Below are 25,238 nucleotides of genomic sequence, written 5' to 3'. Positions count from 1 at the left end.
ATCAATGGTCCCTACCAGTGATCACTTTAAAAACACCCATTACTGTGACGGCTATAGATGGATCACGTCTCATCAATGGTCTCATCACCCAGAGTACGTCTCCAGTAACCCTTCAGATTGGTGTACTACACCATGAAGAAATTTCGTTTTTAATTTTTCCAGTTACGACAAGTCCGATTGTCTTAGGCCTTCCATGGCTTCAGTGTCACTCTCCCCAGATTGACTGGCGCACTTCTCAAGTTACATCTTGGGGAGCTGAATGTCATCATCGTTGTCTCTCTCAAGTGGGTTCATTCAAAAGACAGCATTCGTCTATTCCACCAGGTCCTCCTCCACAGGATCCTTCATCTACGGATCTGTGTGATAAGGTTCAGTCTGAACGCCTTCCTCCTCATCGGGCGTTCGTGACGTCATCGGACGTTGAAGATGGATCTCAGGAGTCATCTTCAAAAAGTCAAGTGCTGGTGGTTCACGGTCACCATCCGTCTTTTCCAGAATTTCCTGCCCTCCCGCCCACCCAAGTTCCTGCGGTGGAGACTGCTTGTCAGACCTTTAAAAATATCGGGTCTCAGGTCAAAACCTGTTTAAAGAAGACATCTATCAAATATAAATCTTTCGCAGATAAGAAGAGGCGGGCTATTCCACCACTAAAAATTGGAGATCGGGTTTGGTTATCTACCAAAAATATTCGTTTGAAGGTTCCATCTATGAAATTCGCCCCTCGTTTTATTGGTCCATATAGGATCATTCAAATTATCAATCCAGTATGTGTTAAACTTCTTCTTCCTAAGAATCTTCGGATTTCCAATGCCTTCCATGTGTCCTTGCTCAAACCTCTCATTATCAACCGTTTCTCGACTCCTTCTTCAGCACCGCAGCCAGTTCAAGTTCATCAGGAGGAGGATTTCGAGATTACTGAGGTATTGGATGCAAAAATTTCGCGAGGAGTCCTCCGTTTCCTCGTTCATTGGAAGGGCTTTGGACCTGAAGAGCGTTCATGGATCAAAGCTGAAGATCTTAATGCTCCTGCCCTTCTGAAGAAGTTTTATTCCAAAAATCCGGACAAGCCCGGTTCCAGGCGTTCTGTGCCCACCTTTAAAAGGGGGGGTACTGTCACTCACCGGACCGTGAGTGCTTCTTCCCGGACATTTAGGAACCGTGGCCGTCCTCCATCCTGAGGGACTGCGCATGCGCAGCCCTTTCCAAACCTTCAGTGTATGTTCCTTTAACTTAATTGGCAGATCAGGCAACCTCCCTATATTAAGCACCTGTGGTCAACACCACGTGGCCTGATCTTGGAGTCTCATTCCCCATGAGTCTCTGAAGGTGTTCCTGTGTTTCCTCGTTTATTCAGCCCAGCTGATTCCTGTGGTTTCCAAACCACTCCTACCTCTGTGGTTTCCAAACCACTTCTACTACTGTGGTTCCTATACCACTTCTACCATCAACTGTATCATCGTGACTGTGAGCTGATTCCTATCCGCTGCCTCCGTGCACTACAGTCTTCTATATCACTTCTACCATCAACTGTATCATCGTGACTGTGAGCTGATTCCTATCCGCTGCCTCCGTGCACTACAGTCTTCTAACCACTTCAACTCTACCATGTATTATTGGGACTATTAGCTTATGCTATCCGCTGCCTCCGTGCACTACAGCCTTTCATTCACTTCCATTCACCTGTTCATAATTGTGACTGCCAGCTGATTCCTATCCGCTGCCTCCGTGCACTACAGTCTTCAACCTGCAACTCGTCTGTGTTTCATCATCGTGACTGCTAGCTGATTCCTATCCGCTGCCTCCGTGCACTACAGTCTTCAATCTGCAACTCGTCTGTGTTTCATCATCGTGACTGCTAGCTGATTCCTATCCGCTGCCTCCCTGCACTACAGTCTTCAACCTGCAACTCGTCTGTGTTTCATCGTGACTGTTTGGGCTGATTCCTATCCGCTGCCTCTGGGCGCTTCAGTCTTCAGTTCCCGTCTACTCTCCCGTGTTTCCTTGAGTCTGCTGCCTTTGGTATTACCCGCTATTATCCGTGATCAACAGTTCCAGTTCAACTCTGCTCTCCAGTGTCCCATCGTTACTGCACCTGCTGGTTGCTATTGGCTACCTCCGTGTCCCGCAGAGTCTCGCTGCTACTACTCCTCAGCGCGACTTATCCATCTACTGCTGATCCGCTCTCCACGCTTTCCTGTGTGTCCCTGCTGGTCTACCTACCTGTGCGCTGCACCTACTAGACCACCGCTTCACCCATACAGGGACTTCGCATCCTGCCGGCCTCCTGCCGTTCAGGTATCTCTGCACTCCTGTCTGCCTGCCTTCTCCTGAACCACGGTATGCATACTTCTCATTGACTGTGCTGTGTATTGCATACCTTGCTGGACTGTGTTGGTTCTCCTCTGGAGTGTGCTATCCACTGAGTCTATTGCCATCATTGACTGTGTTATCTTATGCTGGACTACTTCAAGAGACTTTCTATATTGGCAGTGTTGTTCAGTCATCTATACATTAATATTGTGCATATTACTGTGGTTCAAAGTCAAGGTGCCCGTGTATATCTTGTGTTGCAGTCTCTCCCCGTGCACCTTCTCACATATATATTCAGTGGTACAACTTGCTGAAGGCAGACCACTGATCCCTGTTTCCTGTATCACCTGTTCCAGTATCCTCTCACATAGCAGTGGTACAACTTGCTATCGCAGACCACTGACTACCCGGATCCCTCCACTTGGATTCCATTCCTTCACTCAGACAGCGGTACAACTTGCTATCCGCAGACCGCTGACTCTCATCACCCCCTCGTTTCTGTTGGACATTCCTCCTCACTATAGCAGTGGTACAACTTGCTACCGCAGACCACTGACTACCTTCACGTGTCCTTTGTCCATACAGTTCCTCGTGTATTACTACTCCATATTGCCAGTGCTGCTAGTCATAGACTTTCCTGAGCATCTCATCAGCTACTATTTCCTGTTCCGTGATCACCCTGCTACCAGAGTACCATATTACCACCTATACTGCTCTGGTAAGCCTATCACCTGGTGATCCCTGGGTAAAGACTCCTAGTGCCCGTGACAGACTGTTGTTCAAAATCTTCTAAGGAAGAACAATTTCATCTTAATCGTAGAAATTGGCTCTTGGGAATGTTTCGTTTCCATGGTTTATAATGTGCACTATCAAAATGTAAAAAATTGTTTGTATCTACTTTGTTCTTATAGTTACGTGAGGAAATTTTGGTACCATCTATAAACAATGTTAAATCCAAAAAATCTATAGAGACCCTACTTAAAATGTAAGTGAACTTTAAATTAAAAGTGTTCAAATTTAATTGTTCAACAAAATCAATTGCTGACTGATCGGTACCTTGCCAGACGATTAAAAGATTGTCTATATAATGGCCATAGAAGGCCAGGCTCGCCCCAAGATCACCTCCCCAGATGCGCTTCCTCTCAAACGCACCCATATATAGGTTGGCGTAACTTGGGGCGAACCCGATCCCCATGGCCGTCCCCATCAGCTGGAGATATTGACCCCTTCATACAAAAAATAGTTGTGAGTTAAAATATAAATAATTGCATCAATAATAAAGCCCTGGTGACCGTCTGTCAAAGTCCCATCGTCACTTAATATCCTACATATAGTCTCAATACCCAGATTATGTGGTATATCGGTGTATAGAGCCTGTACGTCCAACGTAAGGAAACAATAATCCTCCTGCCATATAATATCTTTAATAAGATGCACAAGATGTGAAGAATCTCGTATAAATGAGTTCAAAGAACGTACCAAAGGTTGCAAAAAATAATCTATATAAAAGGATAAATTTGAAATGAGACACCCAATACCCGAGATAATGGGTCTCCCGGGGGGTGACACCAGTGACTTGTGAATTTTTGGTAGGTGGTAGTAGACAGGAACAATAGGAAAATAAGAAAATAAAAATCTCCATATATCTTTTGTAATAATACCATGTTCAAGAGCATCATCCAAAAGAGATTTTAATAAGATTTGAAAGTTCAAAGAGGGATTATTTGTCAAGATAGTATAAAACTCTTTGTCTAAAAGTTGACGGTGAGCTTCATTTCTATAGTCTGCAGTATTTTGAATCACTAAACCACCTCCCTGGGTATGACCTTCAATTAATTTTACAAAGAAATCTATAAATCTTTCTCTCCAGACTTGTCTCATGTTCCTATCTATTTAAATGAGTTATTTCTAGGGGTTTCGAAGTAATCCCTCTCACACTTGACAAATAGATTGTTAATCTAATTGGAACTCCTTTAGCTATCAAGGTCTGTATGTTAATCATTTTTAACTAATTTGCTTCTATATTAACTATTTCAATACAAGCTATATAATGCTTAGTTATTTTAAGTCAGACCCGACAATCAGAATTTTTAGCCTGCAACCGAATTTGTTCACCAGCTTTACTCTAACATGCTACCTTACATGCCCAGCAACTTTTCTCTCACATGTCACCCCTAGACACCAGTTTCCATATATGCCACCAGCATATGCCCACCAGCTTTCCTCCCACTTGCCATCATGCCCACCAGCTATATTCTCAGAAGGCATCCCCTGCCCGCTAGTTTCTCTCACATGACAACCATGACAACCATCTTTTCTTTCACAAGCCACCTTATGCTGAGCTTTTCCCTCACATGCCTCTTGCCCAGCAGCTCGTCCTTCGCATGCCCACCAGCTTTTTCCTCACTTTACCCACCAGCTTCTCTCACTTAACATGTGCACCAACCAGTTTTTCTCCAACATGTCTGTCCACCCACCAGCTTTTCTCTCATGATTCCTGACCACCAGTTCTCCCACAAGTCAGCCACTGATCTCCAGCTTGTCTCTTACATGTCCCACTGCCCCACCAGAGGTGGTTGTCTATTGACATGAAAACAGCTTAAAAGCTATAATACTTTCTAAGATGTAGCCCCTCAAACACCATGCCCTCTTTTTTAAAATGAAAATGGTTGAATATGGTTTATTAGAGTCTGGTCCTTGCTATGATTTCTGTGTGTGATACAGGCTCACAGATGTTACTAACTTTGTAGAGCTATGCAAAATCAAGATTTCATTTTGTGGAGTAAGATTATTAAAATGAGATACAAGGGAGGAGAATGTGCAATCCTTGCTTTGCTAAAGGGTGTATAGACATTTCCATGACAGGAAAACACATTATATAAGCTAGCTCCCATCTCTCTGCTCCAGATCTTTCAAGCAAACTAATTATTCAATAATAATATTTAAATAATAACCTGCAACAAATACAGGGTATAATGAAAACACTAGTATCCTAGCCACTCTCATGGGGTCCTGTGTATCCAAACTTCTCCTGGGATGCAAACCCTCTCACCTTTAAAACTACCAGCAAGGCAGCGGTCCTGAGTCACTGTCACTTTCCTTTTGGCGGACACACAGCACCCCAAGACCTGGATAGAGAGATCAGAACAAAGGCAATTTTTCAAGGACCGCTTATCCCTTCCGTCACCTGACAGAGACAAAGGCCTAAATGCCTACATGACTTTAGCTATTACTGGGTAGGGAATGCCAATTTGCTGTTGTGTGGGGCTCACTTTTAAAGTCAGAAATTACCTGCTCAGGAGATTCAGTACCTTCATGATTAGTCCTTTTCTGTGTTTATCCTTAAACAGATAGCAGATGATTTGCTCTTGATACAATTAGAGGCAGGTATTGTTCTATGGCTATACTGCAGAGTTTGTTTAAACAGGAGAGATCACAATCCAGAGACATTACATGTAAGTAAACAATGTAGTCCTCTGTCTGTGGACCTTTTCCCTATCTTAACATATGAGAGCACTGGAGTAAAGTACATTCATAAAGGAATGGTGGACCATAATCTTTTCTTTTAGGCTGAAACAATAAATTAGTCTGCATGTATACACAAAGTAAGAACGCCATGTTGCCTGACATATTACTACTTAAAAATACAATATATATAACTTCTTTCTAACCACTGGAATTTATTGTATTTCTCCACCTGTGTACCGACTTGGCTCTATTAAGGACAACACCTACACTCGATTCAGTGCTACACAATGCAGAGACCTTCTGACAGCCTGTTCCAGCTCCGCTCAGCTCCCAGCCGCAGGATCCAACTATAATAAACTCAGATAACAGTTTAAATTCTTGTTAAAGTGACATTTATCACCTCTGTTTCAGCTTCCCAAAGAGACTTGCACATTATCTGTATACATGTTCCCTGGGGCATTGTTGGTGTTGTTAAATAAAATAACATATCTGTATAGAAATCCAGTGCTATGTTGGTGCGACCACAAACACTAAAACTCACAAGATGCTGAATTTTGTAATATAGTGATGAGCAGTGAAGGAAGTACTGTCAGCTGGAGAGGTGAATTCACAATCAGAAGTGACGTTCCAGTGTTGTCGATCATCACCAGTGTGTATTTCCACCCGCACTCCAGCAGCCACAAGTGATACAGCTAGTGACATGCATAAATGTGTCACCTTGCAGGTCTGCCTCAGTTGACAATTGCACAAACACAACCTTACTATACTTGTCCTACATTAGACTATGCCTTCCCTCCCCGGCTTAACTTCTCCAAGCGTAAGGAGCTGCAAGTACCAATTCTGTATATGGACGTAGTTTACGCCTTGTCTGTTGGTATGCGCAGAACAAATTTGCATATTTATGCTACACATAGTCCTGTACGTCCAACTTTGCATCAGTCTCAAAATGTCTAAAAATGTCTAAAAATGTCTAAAAATGTCTAAATGGGCGGGGGGGGGGGCTACTTAAATATTTTATATTTAAAATATGTTATGGAATTCTTGTTCTAAAAAGGTATTTTTTACAAAATACATTTCTTGCAATCAAATATCAAAACATATGACTGATTAAACCAGCACACATCCAGAATATGGCAGGATATGCAGAGAATCAGTCTATGAAGAGCAGGTAATACACAGTGAGTAGTAGGATAAGGAGGAGCTGAACATTTACAATGTTGGATTTGTAGACACAGGTTGAAATGATAAGAAGGTTGCTGGAGTAAAAGCCTAATGCTGGAAGTTGCAGATAAATGTTGAGCTTTAGATAATGGTAACAGACAGATCCAGGAACATATGGAAAACAGAAAACTGGATTGCAGAATGTCTAAAACACGGGAGCACAGATCAGAGTAGTAGGAGGCTGGAACTATTAGCAGAACACTGTTTAGAGGTAACAGTTATTGACCACCAAAGTGCAGAGTGAGAGGCAGGAAAATAAAGACATGGAAGTAGGTGCAGGTGATCAAAAAAGGGAAGAAGAATAACTCCTACAGGTGAAGTGCAAAGTCCCAAATTTCACAACAGCAACATATCTGGTAGAACAGAGGTACTGCAAGAGCTACATCAAAGTAACACCATGTTTATTATTATTATTTATTTATAAGGCACCCCAGATTCCGTAGCGATTGATACAGAAGTAAGTAGCAAATAGATGTGGTAATACATGTCAGTACCACAGATGAGTGTGAGTAATGCTAGTGAGACTCACACAGAGAGCAGCAAAATATGTGACAGTACATACTAAGCACAGTAGACAGACGTGGGACAATAGGTAGCGAGGGCTTATATTCTAAAGGGAGGGGTGGTGAGAGAAAATAGGACCAAATGGAAGAAAAATTTAGATAGCAGACAAGGAATAGTAGGTGATGGATAGAATGGTTAGGAGGTGGTAGGATAGGCGAGCTTGAAATGGTGAGTTTTGAGTGAGCATTTGAAGGACTGAAGGTTGGGGAAGAGTCGAGTGAGAGGGATAGGGAGTTTCCAATATTAGGGGCAGCACGGGGGGTGAAAATAGGAGGAGGTAATGAGAGGTGAATTTAAGCAGAGGCCAGAGGCAGAGCAGAGTGGCCGGGTAGGTATGTACCCAGATACAGGGTCAAAGTTGTAAGGGAGAGAAGTGTTAATAAGGGGCTTGTAAGTGAGGGTAGGAGCTTGAACTGAAATCTGAAACGGATAGGGAGCAAATGACGGGATTTACGTATACTTGCCAACTCTCCCTGAATGTGAGGGAGACTCCCTGAAATAGGGCTGATCTTCCTCACTCCCGGAAGAGTCTGGCATTCTCCCTGACGCTGAGCCAGTACAAGATGTGGTTGGCTTCGCCATCTGTTGCATGATGACACCGTTCAGAAATTGTGTCCTATGTCCATGTATTGATGCCTATGGAGGTGGCCATTTTTTTAATGGAGAGCAAGATTTAATCAAAGACTGACAGGTAAGACAACATGACTTGTAAGAGACAGAAATGTAAGAGACACTTCAGTCTCTAGAGATTCATTAACTGCTTTTATTTAACGCATAGTTGCCTAATCTCCCGGAAGGCACAAGAGACTCCCGCATTTCTGGGAGACCTCCCGAGCTTCCGGGAGAGCAGGGCAACCTCCCAGCTCTCGCCCCCGCAAAACATAAGTGGGGCTTAATTAAGCAAATATTGTGTCACCTTAGCCCCACCCCCTGCTGTTATTGGTCAAAATCGTGACAGTCGTGTAGGGGGCGGGGCCAAAATTATGCGATTCATCAAGCCCTGCACGCCCACCTACCCGGGATCTCCCTGAAGCCAACGAGGAAAAGTTGGCAAGTATGGATTTATGTAGGGGAGAAATCGGTAGAGGCATGGTGGAAGAAGATGAGCCTACCTGCAGATTCTGTATGAACTGAAGTTCAGAAGTACTAGAGCGAGCAAGGCCAGTGAGCAGGAGGTTGCAATAGTCGAGATGAGAAATGATGAGTGAATGGACCAGGATTTTGTTTGCTTCCAGAGAGAAGAAGGGACGAATTTTCGTAATGTTACAGAGGCAGAAGTAGCAGGATTTGGTGAGGGACTGGATATGAGGGGTAAAACTGAGGGCTGAATCAAGGGTGACTCCAAGGCAATGGGCTTGGGTGACAGGAGAAAAAGTGATGCTGTCAACCAAGAGGTAGATATAAGGAGGGATAGCAACATTGGTAGGAGGAAAGATGATGAGCTCGGATATGGAGATGTTGAGTTTCAGAAAGTGCTGTGACCAGGGCCTGATCAACCAATAGGCTGATCAGGCTGCAGCCTGGGGCGCCGGGACCTGGGGGGGGCGCAACGCCAACAGTAGTTAAAAAAAATAAACTTTTTTTTTTAATTATTATTGATTATGTTAACCCGGAGGTGCCCCTCCCCTCTCCTAGACACTGTCGCTCCCTCCTCCCCTCTCCTCCTTCCACTCTCCCCTCTCCTCCCTCCTCCCTCATCACTGGCACAGCACTTACTTGTAGCGTGCAGATTGCAGTGCAGGGAGAAAGTGAAGCTGCTCGGAGTGGGCATGTCTGGCTTAATCAGCTTATCTTCAGCATGAGAGCTCGTTCCCTCTGTCTTCAAACGGTACTGAGATTATCACTATACATCTGAGTTTGTCTGCCACGGACCTCACTTGCCAGAGATAGGAAGGGCTGTGCTGTGATCCAGACACTGCTAGGTCACAGCTACCATAGTCTAACGATGTGTGGATGTGTGTGTGCAATAAGTCCAGGAAGAGGAAGGATTTGTTTGGTTGAGTGTCCAGATAAATAATATATATATATATATATACTTTGCTTGCAGGCAAGTTACCTCTCTGTGCTGATATTAACCAATTACATCTGTCACATCCCAGAGGTTCCCAGCTTCAAACTGATATAACATCACAGGGGTGGGTGGCATTGTCACTGTGTAGCTTCCTAGCTCTGGTGGATAACTCTTTAGCTGACTCATTATTTAGACTTTTCCAAAGAACATTACATTGAAACTTAGAGTGTTGCACCAAATCGTGTGCAATGCCCCAAATTTGAACCTTTTTCATGCATTTCAGAGTAATTGATTTTTTGTCACACTATTAACCCATTTATAACATATACATATATATGTTTATATATTTACAGTTTATACATATATAAATATGTAATTATAATTTATACATATATAATGTAAAGGGTTAGGATTTATGCTTTGATTATATTAGGTTTTAGGATAATGCTTGGAGCAGGTGCAAACTCCAGGGGGTAAATGTATCATAGTCCGGTTTTTGCATCCCGCGCGAGATCGGCGAGACGACAGCTAAAATTTAAAGAGGCGCTGCCTTGTAAAGGGAAACTTGCCTTTACAAGGCAGCGCCGCTTTAAATTTTAGCTGTCATCTCGCTGATCTCGCCCGGGATGCAAAAAACGGACTATGATACATTTACCCCCAGATTCTGGAATTGGGCTAAATTAATGGCAGGTTTATGTGAGCATAATGATAAAGTATTTAAAGGTTAAACTCATTGCAGAATTTTGCTTTCAATCTTTACATCTCATTATCTTACTACTAAAACCACATAGTCACATACTTGGTCCTGTGTAATGAATGATTGCTCTGGCATGAATTATTTAGAACTTTGAATCTAAATTGGGCTGGTCAGATAGAACCTGAGTGGACAGACATGTGACGAGTCTAATAAGTTTCTCAGAAAAACCAGCACAGTGCAATTTATTTGAAAAATTCTCCAGGTTGCAATACCCAAATAATTTTAAAAAGTAACAGCTCTAATAGACAATTATAATTGTCTATTAGAGCAGTTATTGTGCCTGTCATATAATGTATGACAGGAACACTTTAAGACTGAGGTTACTATTTTATTTATGTTTTTTAATCTAGTTTTTTTTTTAAGCAACTCACTTGAAATCGTGTACTTTTCCCATTGTCTCTCATCTTACTGGAACCCTCTTAATACCCCTTAAATAGAATAACCCTGATTACAAAGAAGGTCAGGTTTTGAATGTTATTCCTAATAAAGTACTATAAAAGTATAAGGTCATTTAAGCTGAATGTGACATTTTGTCTTTATATGATTAGTGTGTTCTAAGGGAGAAAGAGTGTGAAGGGGACAGTGTGTGCAGAATGGGGGACACTGTGCATTTTGAAGGGGACAGCGTGTGTTTTGAAGGGGATAGAGTGCAATGTGCAAGCTGTGCAAGAAAGACCTCTAACTGTGTGCCACCATTGGGATAGATTTGGATTCATCAAAGTAGCTTCTTTGAGAGGCCATAGAGTTTTAGGATTAGAAAGTCCCTTAATAGGCTGCAGTAACATTCCTGTATCAGCGAAAAAGCTGGAAAACTGAATCGCTTGTATAGAACAGTTATTAGGTCACTTGTCTCTATTCTCCCCTTTGTAGAACTGCAAGAGCACCAGCACGCCCATACAGGGATTTACTAATTCTAAATGTATGTCCCCACTTGTCAGAGTTTATTCTGTTTCAAGTTTCACGAGGATGCTCTCTAAATAGCCTAATCATTGAGGGTTTGTAATGTTTGCACAATTTCAAAACAGGACCCCAACTTTGCAGAAGGCAGCTAAATGACAACAAAGCTGCAAGAAAGAACAGCAAGAACAGGTAAGAGAATCTGTCTAAATTTGTTTGCTGGAGAATACTCCTGATTTTTCCGTTATTGGTTTGAAGGGGGAGGGGGGGGGGGGCGCTACGGGTGTATTAGCCTAGAGCGGCCAGAACCCTTAATCAGGCCCTGGCTGTGACATCCAGGTAGTTAAAGCACAGAGACAGCTAGATACCTGGGTGAAGAAGGCAGAAGAGAGGTCAGGGGAGGAAAGATAGATTTGTGTGTCATCTGCATAGAGGTGGTATTGGATGCCAAATGAATGAATGGGTTCACCAACAGAGGTGGTGTAGAGAGAGAAGAGCAGAGGGTCAAGCACAGAGCCTTGTGGGACTCCAATAGAAAGGTGAAGGATGGGGGGAGGGGTAGGAGAGAGCTGTTTCGCGAAAACCTATAGTGTGACGGGTGGTGAGGAGAAGAGAATTGTCAAAGATGTAAAAAGCAGCAGAGACGTCGACGACTACGAGAAGGGAGAAGTGACCATAGGACTTAGCTGAGAGTAAGTAGATTGAAGTGGATATAAGCCAGACTGGAGAGGGTGAAAAAGAGAGTGGGAAGAGAGAAAGTGGGTCAGACAATTGAAGACAAGTCGTTTGAGAATTTTAGAAGCAATAGGAAGCAGAGATGTGGGGCGATAGTTGGAGAGAGAGGATGGGTCAAGGGAAGGTTTCTTGAGAATAGGAGAGATGAGTGCATGCTTGAAGGCTGAGGGGAAGACACCAGTGGAAAGAGAGAGAGGTTAAAGAGGTGAGCAAGGGGACAAGAAGCATTGGAAAAGAGGCAGTGGATAAACTTGGAGGGGACAGGATCAAGAACACAAGTTGTAGAAGAGGAGGAGAGACGAGATAGGATATGTTAATGAAAAATGTAGCAACTCTACCAAAGTAGTTCTTATGTTGTGATGAATCTATATGTATCAGGATCAGACTTAACATTTGGTCTCTTGCATCGTCCTAATTCAAACAAGTTCTTATATAAACTTATATAATACCTCAGTTTTATAACCCCTATTCAAAATCGATTGGATTATAATTTTAGAATCACTGTAAAATTCGACATCTGTGAACATTTCCTGGGAGCCCACAGAAAATGTCCACCAGTAATACCCCTATACAAAACTGAAGGACACTTCATTCCATTTAGCACTTCATGTTAATTTAATAACATGCAAATACAAAAGTTATATAAGGATAAGTTTTTCTTTATGTTGCTAAAAACAGTTATATGTTATCATTACAATACTATAAAGCAGTGATTTAATTTTCATTGAAAAATATTTTTTATGAATAACTTTTCTCTAACAAATGTCTTTTATTGTTCATTTCAGGTCTCAGTAGAATGTTGTAGCATTTAGGAAAAAATATGCAGCTCAATATTCCAATACCTGAAGCCAATATAGCAAAAATTTCTACAGTGACCATGTGTTTCCCCTTACTGCTGAGATAGGCAGGTATGGCACAGACCCAAACACTGCAGAACACCAACATGCTGAACGTGATGTATTTGGCTTCATTAAAGATGTCAGGTAATGTCCTCACCATGAAAGCTAGACCAAAACTCACAGCTGCCAGGAACCCCATGTAACCCAACATGAAATAAAAGGCAAAGACAGAACCCTCATTACACTGAATGATGATTATTCCAGGGTAAGAATCCCTGTCATACTCCTGAAAAGGAGGAGAAACTGACAACCAAATAGCACTGGTGAGAAATTGAACAGATGAGCAGGTCAACATTACATAAATCGGCAATTTAACTCCAAGCCATTTCCTCCAGGAACTTCCAGGTCTGGTGGCTTTGAAAGCTATGTAAACCATGATAGTTTTCGCCAGGATAGAAGACACAGCCACAGTGAATATAATTCCAAACGAAACTTGCTGTAGCATGCAGGTGATATCCACTGGGCGACCGATGAACAGATAGATACAGAGAAAACTCATCATGAGGGAGAGGAGAAGAATGAAGCTAAGGTTTCTATTATTAGCTTTTACTATAGGAGTGTCCCGAAATAAAACAAATAATCTGATTATATAGACAGTTAAGATAACATATAGTCCAGATATTGAAGAAAAAACTGTAGCAATTGTGTCCCTCTTGTATGATAGAAATTCTTCCATTCTAGGAATACACTTATCTTTCTCCTCATTGGTCCATTCATCATCAGGACATTTCTGGCAGTTTTCGCTGTCTAAAAAAATGAATTGTGCAAACTAATGTTATTTTAACACATAATATTGCCATATTGCCCCATTTACTTCTATTACAAATGATTGATTGGTCTTAAAAAAAACTGGCTCTTTGCATCAATAAGTCTTCCAAGTGTGTAAATCCGTTATTAAAGAAAGTATTAAGCAACAGTTTTTTTTTGGTTTGTATTTGTTTTTTTTAGTTTTTGGTAACTGTACCACAATTATATTTTTGGGCTGATTGAAACTTTTTAATATATTGCAGGGGAATGTGTTTTACTTTATCTTTTTTCATTTTTTTTGGAAATCACAAGCCTGTGTTTTAGAAGCTTCAGAACTGAGATGAGATCTTAATTGCAATCATATAAGATCTAAGAATAAATTAAGAGGTATTTTGGCTGTGAATGTTTACAATCGTTAGATTGGCTTTCCTTGGCAACTTTACCTTTGGTTCCCCTCAGATATTACATCGAGTTTGTTCTAATTACGTTTATAGATATTATTTTTTATACATATGAGTGGCCTTTATATACATATATATACCTCTCATGATCTTTGGTCTTTGTTGTTGCTGAGACACTAGAGGATTCAGCTAGTCTAATTGGATTTCATACAGCTGTAACCAATTAGGACCTAATCAATCAATCTATAAATTACCTACAACATGACCTAGACACATTCGGTCTTTGAATAAGTTCAGCTGAGCTGATCGAAACGCGTCAGTCGTTTACAGTGAGAGGAGATTGTTTTCCAACCTATGCTGAAGATTCCTAAGATTATCAAGACTACCGAGGAATTTCTCTGTAGAGCTCTATTTAGGCTATCTGCAGTAGCCTATTTTTGGACTAGTTTCTATTTAGTCACCAGCACATATATCACACCATCTATCAGTATATTATACTGAGTATCTGTGTTAGGGCGGATTTACACTGACCCGGGGCTCCAGCGCCTCTGTCTCTCACACGAATATTGAAGTCAGATTCACCTTTTTTGAACAAACAGACACGTCACTGCCAGTGGTCAAACATCGAGGCTTATAATATATACCATGGAGCCCCAGTGCAGTGGCGGAGACTTACCAGCCTAAAACTCCATTACTCCATCTTACGAATATCAAGTGGAGCCGCACCAACCCCGACACAAGGTGCACGGACCTTTAATGGAGCAATATCTATCTAGACACAAGGTCCATTATTTCACCGTCTACAACAGCTTATCAAGATCCGTTTTCTTTTTATTATATGTATTTCATTCAGACACGTCCATTAATCTACCTTGTCATGAGACTATCAATTGTGTGACATTATTATAGGCTGCTTCTCATTTACCCCACATAGCATCTGATGTCCATATTAAGATCATATTTTGTATCGAAGATTTTGAACTCCCCTTTTATTCAAAAATATTTTAGGGAAGAGACTTTATACCCATTTTATCTCCCTATACCTATTGAGGTTGGAAATTTAAGATATTACATGTTTCTATTGATGAAACTACTAATATGAGACCGGTCTCTTGTGATTATTAACCATTCACATGTTATTGCATTTTTGTTTTTATTTATATATTAAATGATTGTTTATCCTCTTTTTGTTTTATACTAATAATCGATTTTGTTCAGAAAGCAGTTCCTCTTGTATATATTAATTTTAGCTCTGTAAGAATTTTGTTTTATTTATTGGATCATATCTATAGGGTTTGGCATATACCCTTCTCTTACTCATCTGCTTCTATATTCACGCTCTCTGATTGCTCAGCGCATTTCTTTGGTGCAGTTAAAATAGCACTTTTAAAATATTGTAAGTTTTGGTGACATTTTGACTTGCCAATGGAGAGCCACCTCTTTGTGCTACATGCCAATTTTCTGGGTGAAAAAAATGACAAACTTGAACTAATTGACAGTTGAAAACTCTTTTTCCACTTCCTGTTTTGCGAAATTCACTTTCTTCTATTTGTTGGGGAAAGTGGAACTCTGTGTACAAGGTCTTTTAGGGCTAGTTGATAAATTTATCAAGCTGCAATTTGCCCAGTGATTTGAAATCGCTGCAAATCGTTCGAGATCACTGGAGATTTTAGGTGCCAATTAGCGATAAGAAGAAAAGACTCAAACCACCAGAATTTAGTGCTCACATTGTGATTTTCAAATCAAAAATCATTTCTGATTGGTTGAAAGTTTGAAATCGAAAACTCGCTCGATTTTGACCTTACCAATAATATAAATAAGTCTACTTCCTTATTTGAGGTTTTGAAGAGTAATAAAGAGAGTAGTTAATGGAGCAGAAGAGTAGTGATTGTTGGTAAAAGCGTTTTGTGAGTCATAAATTCTGTACATTGTTGTTACTTTTGCTTATCTGCCCTTGTTTGTGTCATAGTCTATGTATTTAGAGCCTGTATTGCGTTTGTGGGTTGGTTTCTTAAAATCTTTTTTATGTCTTATCCCTGTGTTTGTTTGCTGGTTATAATAATGAGAGGTCGGAGAGATGATGAGTCTAGGGACAGTGAGGAGAAGGTTAGAGAGGAGCATGTAAATGAGGAGGAGCAGGAGCTTCATGAAGAGGCAGGGTCTTCTGCAGCTTTTGGGAAGACAAAATTTGGGTGAAAATTGCACTTCAGTTTTTTATGAAAATTGTGTCCTTGTCCATAACATCATCCCAGTGTATAAGCGGTTTTTTTTGGCACTCCCACTGTCAAAACAGCATTTTCACATTAAAAGTAGCTGTGGTCATCAGTCTGTGCTGCTGTTAATGTGGTTGGGCATATCAAAACAATAATCGATTATTGCTGAATATGCATAACTGACATCATGTCAAAGTGAGAATATCTTCAGAGAGGAGAGTAGCTGCTGGGACTGGCGGTCGGCCTGCACTGGTCATAACCTATGAGGAGGAATTTAAACAACTAATCCTGCAAGAAATTATTAAAGAGATCATTATGCAGGACACGGACAGGCCTCTGTCCCAACCTAAGACTGGTGAGTGTCACATATTTGAAAATATGTTCATAACAAGTGAATGTCAACTTTTTATTTTACAGCTTCAATATGTTTGAAAACAAAATATATTAATATCAAACATCTCCAAATCTAATCGCTTGCCAGTATGATGAGGACTCCTTAGAAGGTAAACTCATCTGTGTTTTATGGCCACCAGTGCTTCATAAACTTGTAGAACTAGTGGAAGAGGTCTTCACCTACAGCAGCCACCTTGTAACGCTTCGGTCCCGCAAATAGTACCTGTTGCGTTACCCGCATTTCATTCATCTGGAAACTGCCATGTTCTAGCATCAGACAAACTTCATTCATTCATTCATTCATTCAGTTACATTCAGTTCTGCACAGGTGCAAGTCTATTGCACTTCTGGACCTCCCTCCTCTTATCATTGGCTGAGCATTCCAGGAGTACTATTAAAACCTCCTGGATTCACCTGTCTGATGCCTGTTCTTCAAGCTCACTACCTGTAGCCTGTGTTTCTGGTTCCTGTTCTCCTTGTGGTTCTCTGCTATTACAGCCTGCTCTCTGTTCATGGCCTATGCTGAACCTTCGCTGCTCCAGTACCTATACTACCATCTCCAGTGTACTTCATCGCGACAGCTTCAGTTCTCTCATCGCTACCACTCAGAGCCGCTACTACACTTGTGACTCATCAGCTGTTACTACGAGTTACCTCTGCTACTTCAGTTTGCTCTCAGTCTCCTGCTGTGTTGAACTATTGCTGCTCCAGCACTGCTACTACCATCTCCAGTGTATCTGTTGCACATGGGGATGGATATATGAAAAAATCTGGTGGCCTAGGTGCATGCATGAGAAAAGCTGGTGTACAGGGGGTGGCATGTGACTCATCAGCTGTTGTTCCGAGTTGCCTCCGTTATTCCAGCCTGCTCTCTGTTCGTGGCCTGTGCTGAACCATCGCTGTTCCAGTACCTATACTACCATCTCCAGTGTACTTCATCGCGACAGCTTCAGTTCTCTTATCGCTACCACTCAGAGCCGCTACTACACTTGTGACTCATCAGCTGTTACTACGAGTTACCTCTGCTACTTCAGTTTGCTCTCAGTCTCCTGCTGTGTTGAACTATTGCTGCTCCAGAACTGCTACTACCATCTCCAGTGTATCTGGTGCACATGGGGATGGATATATGAAAAAATCTGGTGGCCTAGGTGCATGCATGAGAAAAGCTGGTGTACAGGGGGTGGCATGTGAGAAAAAAAATCTGGTGTGCAGAGGGGATAATATGTGAGAATAGCAGGATTGCAGGGGGTGACATGGTAAAGGAATAAGGGTGATGATGTGAAAGAAAAGCTGGTGCGTATGATTGACTTGTGTGAGAAAATCAGGTGTGCAACAGGTAACGTGAAAATAGTTGGTGTGCTGTGGGTTAAGTGTGTAGTAAGTAAATTTATTGTGCAGGTGGTAACATGTTTGAGAAGAGTTGGTGCACAGGGGGAGACGTGAGAATAAAGCTGGTGCATTTGGTGGTGGCATTTGTGGAAAAAAACTTGAGCACAGGGAAGATGACATTAAAAAAGCTGGTGCGCAGGGGGTGATGTGAGAAAAAGTCCCTAAATATAATGCAGTGTGGTCTGCGATCTGGATCTATATAGTGCCTATTGGCGCAGCTATATTGGATATTTCTTTGACATAATTTAGTCTTTACTCTATTGGTACCATATAGATATAGAAGCAGCGCCTGATTTCAGACCGCAATACAGGAAGTAATACAATCACTTCCTGTAGTCTGCAACTCAGCTATGCAACAGGATCCGCGTTACTGGCAGGGAGGTGTACACTGTACACTGAGAGCGTGCAGGAGGAACAGAGTTAGAGCTGAAAACATGGGCACAGTCTGTTCTATAACTGAACTTAATATATAATAATACTCCAAACTATTAAATCAATTGAAGTTTTTACATCATGAGTATAGATGTATGTATGTATGTATGTATGTATGTATGTATGTATGTATGTATGTATGCATTCTGTTCATGTATATTTTATGTCGGGGGTATAGTTAGAGCTCCAAATTCATGTTTTTTGGTATTATGTTTATTTTTGTATAAGTGGTACTCTTGTGTTTTGTTTTTTACCTAATTTTTATATGTATTTATTAAATACAATATTTTATTGATTTGATACATATGTGCAGCTTCTGGTTCTGTCCTCTGTATTGGATGAATTGTTTGTAATGATTATAATTGCTTGATTGGTCTTTAGAGCGCTGCCTATATCTATGCGCATAAATTATATATATATATATATATATATATATATATATATCTTTGCTCCCTGGCAACGTGATATGTGCCACCATCCAGGGTACAAGGTTGGGATGACATGCCAGCTCCAGTGTGGGATTCATTTTCTTTGAAATTCAATGGTCCTGGTTACTAGGGGCCAGGCCTTGCTATGGAGATTTATTCATACTGGTCTCGTCTGGACCAGCCACCATATTGTACTGGTGTGGTGGTGTCTGATACAGCTGGTGGTTGATCTGGAGTCCGCTCTCCGGTTTCACTTGCACTGTCGCACCGCTGCATATAGTAAAAAATGTAGTTACGTTTTACCCAATGAATATTTCCATGACCATTTCCACCTAACAAGGCAGCGATCACAAAAAATACTCTTGAGGAATGAATAGCAGAGAATGCTATTGAGAGTTTGGACAATTTAGTTTATTTAATAAATAAAAATGTTACAGACTTTTTTTTTGCTGTTTTCATTATTAGTCACATTATGGAGAGGGTATTTCAGTGGGTGATATATGGTGTCAAGGAGTGGTAGTGGGTGAGGTATGGTGCTAAGAAGTAGAGATGAGCGCACTCGGATTTCTGAAATCCGAGCCCACCCGAACGTTGCCGATCCGAGTCGGATCCGAGACAGATCCGGGTATTGGCGCCAAATTCAAATCTGAAACTGAGGCTCTGACTCATAATCCCGTTGTCGGATCTCGCGATACTCGGATCCTATAAATTCCCCGCTAGTCGCCGCCATCTTCACTCGGGCATTGATCAGGGTAGAGGGAGGGTGTGTTAGGTGGTCCTCTGTCCTGGTAGATCTCGTGCTGTGCTGTTTAGTTCTGTGCTGTGTTGTTTAGTTCTGTGCTGTGCTGTGCTGTGCTGTGTTCTGCAGTATCAGTCCAGTGGTGCTGTGTGCTGTGCTCTGTCCTTCTGAGGTCAGTGGTGCTGCTGGGTCCTGTGCTGTGTCCTGTTCAGTCCAGTGGTGCTGTGTCCTGTGCTCTGTGCTTCTAAGGGCATAGTTATTTCCCCAATATTCCCCTGTGTTTAAAAAAATTAAAAAAAGTTATTTAAAAAAATACCAAAAACTAATTTAATTTTTTTTAATTACCACAAAATTTGCACAACCAATCCTGCAGTATAAGCCCATTGGTACTGCAATATTACCAAGTTCACACATTCAGCAGTTAAAGTCCAGTGTTACTGCAATATTACAAAGTTCACACATTCTGCAGTATCAGTCCAGTGGTGCTGTGTCCTGTGCTCTGTCCTGCTGAGTTCCGTAGTGCTGCTGGGTCCTGTGCCGTGTCCTGTTCAGTCCAGTGGTGCTGTGTCCTGTGCTCTGTGCTTCTAAGGGCATAGTTATTTCCCCATTATTCCCAAGTTTTTAAAAAAATAAATAAAAAAAAATATATAATTATAACCAAATTTGCAAAACCAATCCAGCAGTATAAGTCCATTGGTACTGCAATATTACAAAGTTCACACATTCAGCAGTAAAAGTCCAGTGGTTCTGCAATATTACAAAGTTCACACATTCTGCAGTATCATTCCAGTGGTGCTGTGTCCTGTGCTCTGTCCTGCTGAGTTCAGTAGTGCTGCTGGGTCCTGTTCAGTCCAGTGGTGCTGTGTCCTGTGCTCTGTGCTTCTAAGGGCATAGTTATTTCCCCATTATTCCCAAGTTTTTAAAAAATAAAAAAAAAGTTATAAAAAAAATAAAAATTAAAAATTAAAAAAAATAATAATTATAACCAAATTTGCCAAGCCAATCCAGCAGTATATAAGCCCATTGGTACTGCAATATTACCAAGTTCACACATTCAGCAGTAAAAGTCCAGTGGTACTGCTATTACAAAGTTCACTGATTCAGCAGTATAAGTCCAGTGCTACTCTCCTGTGCCGCATATAATTTTTAAAGGCTTTGCCGAGTGTGTGTGGCTTAGGGGTACGCTCTCTTGTGCTACATATAATGGAAAACAAAAATTTGGAGGATAAAGTAGGGAAAGATCAAGACCCACTTCCTCCTAATGATGAAGCTGCTGCCACTAGTCATGACATAGACGATGAAATGCCATCAACGTCGTCTGGCAAGCCCGATGCCCAATCTCCTAGTACAGGGCATCTAAAATCCAAAAAGCCCAAGTTCTCAAAAAATAGCAAAAAGAGAAACTTAAAATCATCTGAGGAGAAACGTAAAGTTGGCAATATGCCATTTACGACACGTAGTGGCAAGGAACGGCTTAGGCCCTGGCCCATGTTCATGACTAGTGGTCCAGCTTCACCTAAGGATCTAAGCCCACCCCCCCCATACAAAAAATTTAAGAGAGTTATGCTGTCAGCAACAACAACAAAACAGCAAAGAACTCTGCCTTCTAAACAGATGACATCACAAATCCCCAAGGCGAGTCAAAGGGTGTTGTTGGTTATGCATATGCTGGAAGGATCACTCACAGTCCAGTTACAGATTTGGCTAATGAAGGTGTGAATGTTGTACACTGGGAGGAGGATATTGATGTAGCTGGCGCTGAGGAGGATGTTGATGATTATGATGCAGACAGATACCAAATTGCCTTTCTCAATTTCTATTTATATTCTAGATTATATAACGGCTGAACAGTTTCCTGTTTTACTCCTAGTGGAGAGGGGATCTGATGCAGACAGATACCAAACTGCCTTTGTCCATTTCTTTGTATATTTGAATTTCTAGTTCTACAGTCTATGCAGGCTGCTTTATTTATATTCAACTACAAGTGTAGGGCGGGGGGGGGGGGGCATAGATAGCCACCAAAGTAACGTGGTCCATTTAATTTCACTTTCTAGCTCAACAGTCTGTGCAGCCTGCTTTTTTTATCTTCAAAGTATTTATATTTACAAGCCTTGCAATCTAAACTAACTAGAGGTAGTGACGTGGTAGAACTCCAAAAGGCAGTTTGGAAGCCCCTGTACAAACTGGCTCTATTTTTTAACTGAGTTGTCCCCCCTCCAGTGTGTACTCGGAAAGAGTTTTTAGTGCAGCGGGGAACCTGGTCAGTGAGCGGCGAAGGAGGTTGCTTCCTCACAACGTAGAAAAAATGATGTTTATAAAAATGAATAATCAATTCCTCAATGAAGTAGAGCACTGCCCTCCGGACAGTACAGAGGGACTGTGGTTGTGGAGTCCAGCGGGGACGAATTGATAATGTGTGAGGAGGAGGAAGTACACACTGTAGGGAGAGAGGAATCAGAGGTTGAGGATGAGGACGACATCTTTCCTCAGTAGAGCCTGTTTAGTTTGTACAGGGAGAGATGAATTGTTTTATTGGTGTGGGGGCCCAAACAAACCAATCATTTCAGCCACAGTTGTTTGGTAGGCCCTGTCGCTGAAATGATTGGTTTGTTAAAGTGTGCATGTCCTATTTCAACAACATAAGGGTGGGTGGGAGGGCCCAAGGACAATTCCATCTTGCAACTTTTTTTTTGGCATTATGTGACCATTCAACAGTCGTTTGCCATGTTCAAAAAGTAAAAGAAAATGCCAACAAATTCAATAAATTAAATCAAAAGTTAAATGCCCTGTCATTATTTAAAACAAGAGGTTTTGACGTGCTAGAATTAGTGTAGTGTTAAGATGTTATAAACACTACACTTGGAAATTGGAGGAGGTATTGTGGCCCCGGTATCAAATTGGGTACCGGGGCCACCCCACTACGCAGTCCAGATACTTGTTTGGTGGAATTCAGACCAGTTGAGGGTGTATTTATTTTATTGTGGCCCCGGTATCAAATTGGGTACCGGGGCCACCCCACTACGCAGTCCAGATACTTGTTTGGTGGAATTCAGACCAGTTGAGGGTGTATTTATTTTATTGTGGCCCCGGTATCAAATTGGGTACCGGGGCCACCCCACTACGCAGTCCAGATACTTGTTTGGTGGAATTCAGACCAGTTGAGGGTGTATTTATTTTATTGTGGCCCCGGTATCAAATTGGGTACCGGGGCCACCCCACTACGCAGTCCAGATACTTGTTTGGTGGAATTCAGACCAGTTGAGGGTGTATTTATTTTATTGTGGCCCCGGTATCAAATTGGGTACCGGGGCCACCCCACTACGCAGTCCAGATACTTGTTTGGTGGAATTCAGACCAGTTGAGGGTTTTATTATTATATTGTGGGGACCACTCTATCTATACCACACTACAACTCTATACCACTCTATTTAATACTTTAATTCTATTTAATACTTTAATTCTATTACTAATTCCCATAAAGAGGAACTGCCGCTTCTATTTAATACTTTAATTCTATTAGTAGTTACCATAAAGAGGAACAAAATAAACCAATTTTACCAAAAGTATAATATGACTTAGACTTACAAACACTACACTTGAAAGATGGTGCCTTTAAATGAAAAAGTCAGTCTTCATTGCACGACTATGTGCAACAGGGACAGTTTTTTGGTTTACAAAGTCAACCAATAACACTTCGACCCTGTCTGTCTTTAACATACTTGATGGGATCTCAATGACGAATGGTCTGTACCATGTTTGGAGGAGGTATTGTGGCCCCGGTACCAAATTGGGTACCGGGGCCACTCCACTATGCAGTCCAGATAGAGGTGTATCAGATATTAAACAACGTTGACTGTTGCTGCAAAAATTTTAAATAATATTGTGGGGAACACTACACTACGCAGTCCATAAACTTTTTGGGTGGAATTCAGACCTATGTAGGGTTTTTTAATAATATTGTGGTGACCCACTCCTCTACGCAGTCCAGGTACATTTATTGGTGCGAATCATACAAGTTCAGGGTTTTTAATATATATTGTGGTGACCCACTCCTCTACGCAGTCCAGGTACATTTATTGCTGCGAATCATACAAGTTGATGGTTTTCTTGTTATATATATTGTGGTGACCCACTCCTCTACGCAGTCCAGGTACATTTATTGGTGCGAATCATACAAGTTCAGGGTTTTTAATATATATTGTGGTGACCCACTCCTCTACGCAGTCCAAGTACATTTATTGGTGCGAATCATACAAGTTCAGGGTTTTTAATATATATTGTGGTGACCCACTCCTCTACGCAGTCCAGGTACATTTATTGGTGCGAATCATACAAGTTGATGGTTTTCTTGTTATATATATTGTGGTGACCCACTCCTCTACGCAGTCCAGATACATTTATTGGTGCGAATCATACAAGTTCAGGGTTTTTAATATATATTGTGGTGACCCACTCCTCTACGCAGTCCAGGTACATTTATTGGTGCGCATCATACAAGTTGATGGTTTTCTTATTATATATATTGTGGTGACCCACTCCTCTACGCAGTCCAGGTACATTTATTGCTGCGAATCATACAAGATGGTGGTTTTCTTATTATATATATTGTGGTGACCCACTCTTCTACGCAGTCCAGAAAGATACCTCGTTGCAACATTTTGGACTAATAACTATATTTTGAGGTGTTCAGAATACACTGTAAATTAGTGGAAATGCTTGTTATTGAATGTTATTGAGGTTAATAATAGCGTAGGAGTGAAAATAAGCCCAAAAACTTGATTTTTAAACTTTTTATGTTTTTTTCAAAAAAAATCCGAATCCAAAACCTTAAATCCGAACCGAGACCTTTCGTCAAGTGTTTTGCGAGACAAATCCGAACCCCAAAAATAATGAAAATCCGGATCCAAAACACAAAACACGAGACCTCAAAAGTCGCCGGTGCACATCCCTACTAAGAAGTGGTGGTGAGTGAAGGGTATTTTAGTGGGTGAGGGATGGTGCCAAGGAGTGGGTGGGAGCATATTAGTGGGTAAGGTGTGGTAACAGGGAGTGCTGGTGAACAAGGGTTATTTCAGTGAGTGGGGGATAGTGTAGTATCTGGTGATGTATTTTATCTGGTGGGTGGTGTATTTAGTGAGTGGTAAGAGGGGTGAGTGAGGTAGAGTAGTACAGACAGCAATACTTACCCCTGATTCCTTAGACAGCTGATATACCAACCGAGCCGTAACTATGGCAGTGTGACGTGTCATAGTCGCAGGTGCCTAGTTTTGCCCCTACCAAAAATGATCTGTGTGGGGGGAGGGGGGGCGCCAGTGTTGTTTCTCGCCCAGGGCACTAAAATGCCTAGTTATGGCTTTGCCATAAGGTGCGGTTGCATCTGTTGTGGATGAAGATTCTCTATGAACTACTTGATAAAGAAGATTCCTTTTGGATTTAGCTGTGTAATAACATGGTAAACTAAGGTTTGTTGTGTCTTTATTTTAATAAAGATGTTTGTATAAATGGGTGCATGTGTTTTTTTTTATTAGGTATGATGGTGGGCACTGGCTGGTAGCGCATGCTGGTGGTTGTAGTTCCAAATGCAGCAGATTACTCGAGCAGTCAGTAGTTGTGAGGACTTGTTGGTAGTTATAG

At 41.5% G+C, this 25,238-nt stretch overlaps 1 long non-coding RNA gene across 1 annotated transcript; it reads left to right on the top strand.

Annotated features, from left to right (window-relative positions):
• Positions 1-9,286: 9,286 nt before the first annotated feature.
• On the top strand, positions 9,287-13,747 carry LOC142103834 (uncharacterized). The gene is made up of 3 exons (XR_012679445.1): positions 9,287-9,391; positions 11,357-11,420; positions 12,749-13,747. It is a non-coding gene; the product is annotated as an uncharacterized LOC142103834 (long non-coding RNA).
• Positions 13,748-25,238: the final 11,491 nt, after the last annotated feature.

The sequence above is a fragment of the Mixophyes fleayi genome, chromosome 1, assembly GCF_038048845.1.
Source record: "Mixophyes fleayi isolate aMixFle1 chromosome 1, aMixFle1.hap1, whole genome shotgun sequence".
NCBI lineage: Eukaryota > Metazoa > Chordata > Amphibia > Anura > Limnodynastidae > Mixophyes > Mixophyes fleayi.
Note: the sequence above shows the minus strand (reverse complement) of the source record. Positions and strands in the feature narration are given on the sequence as shown.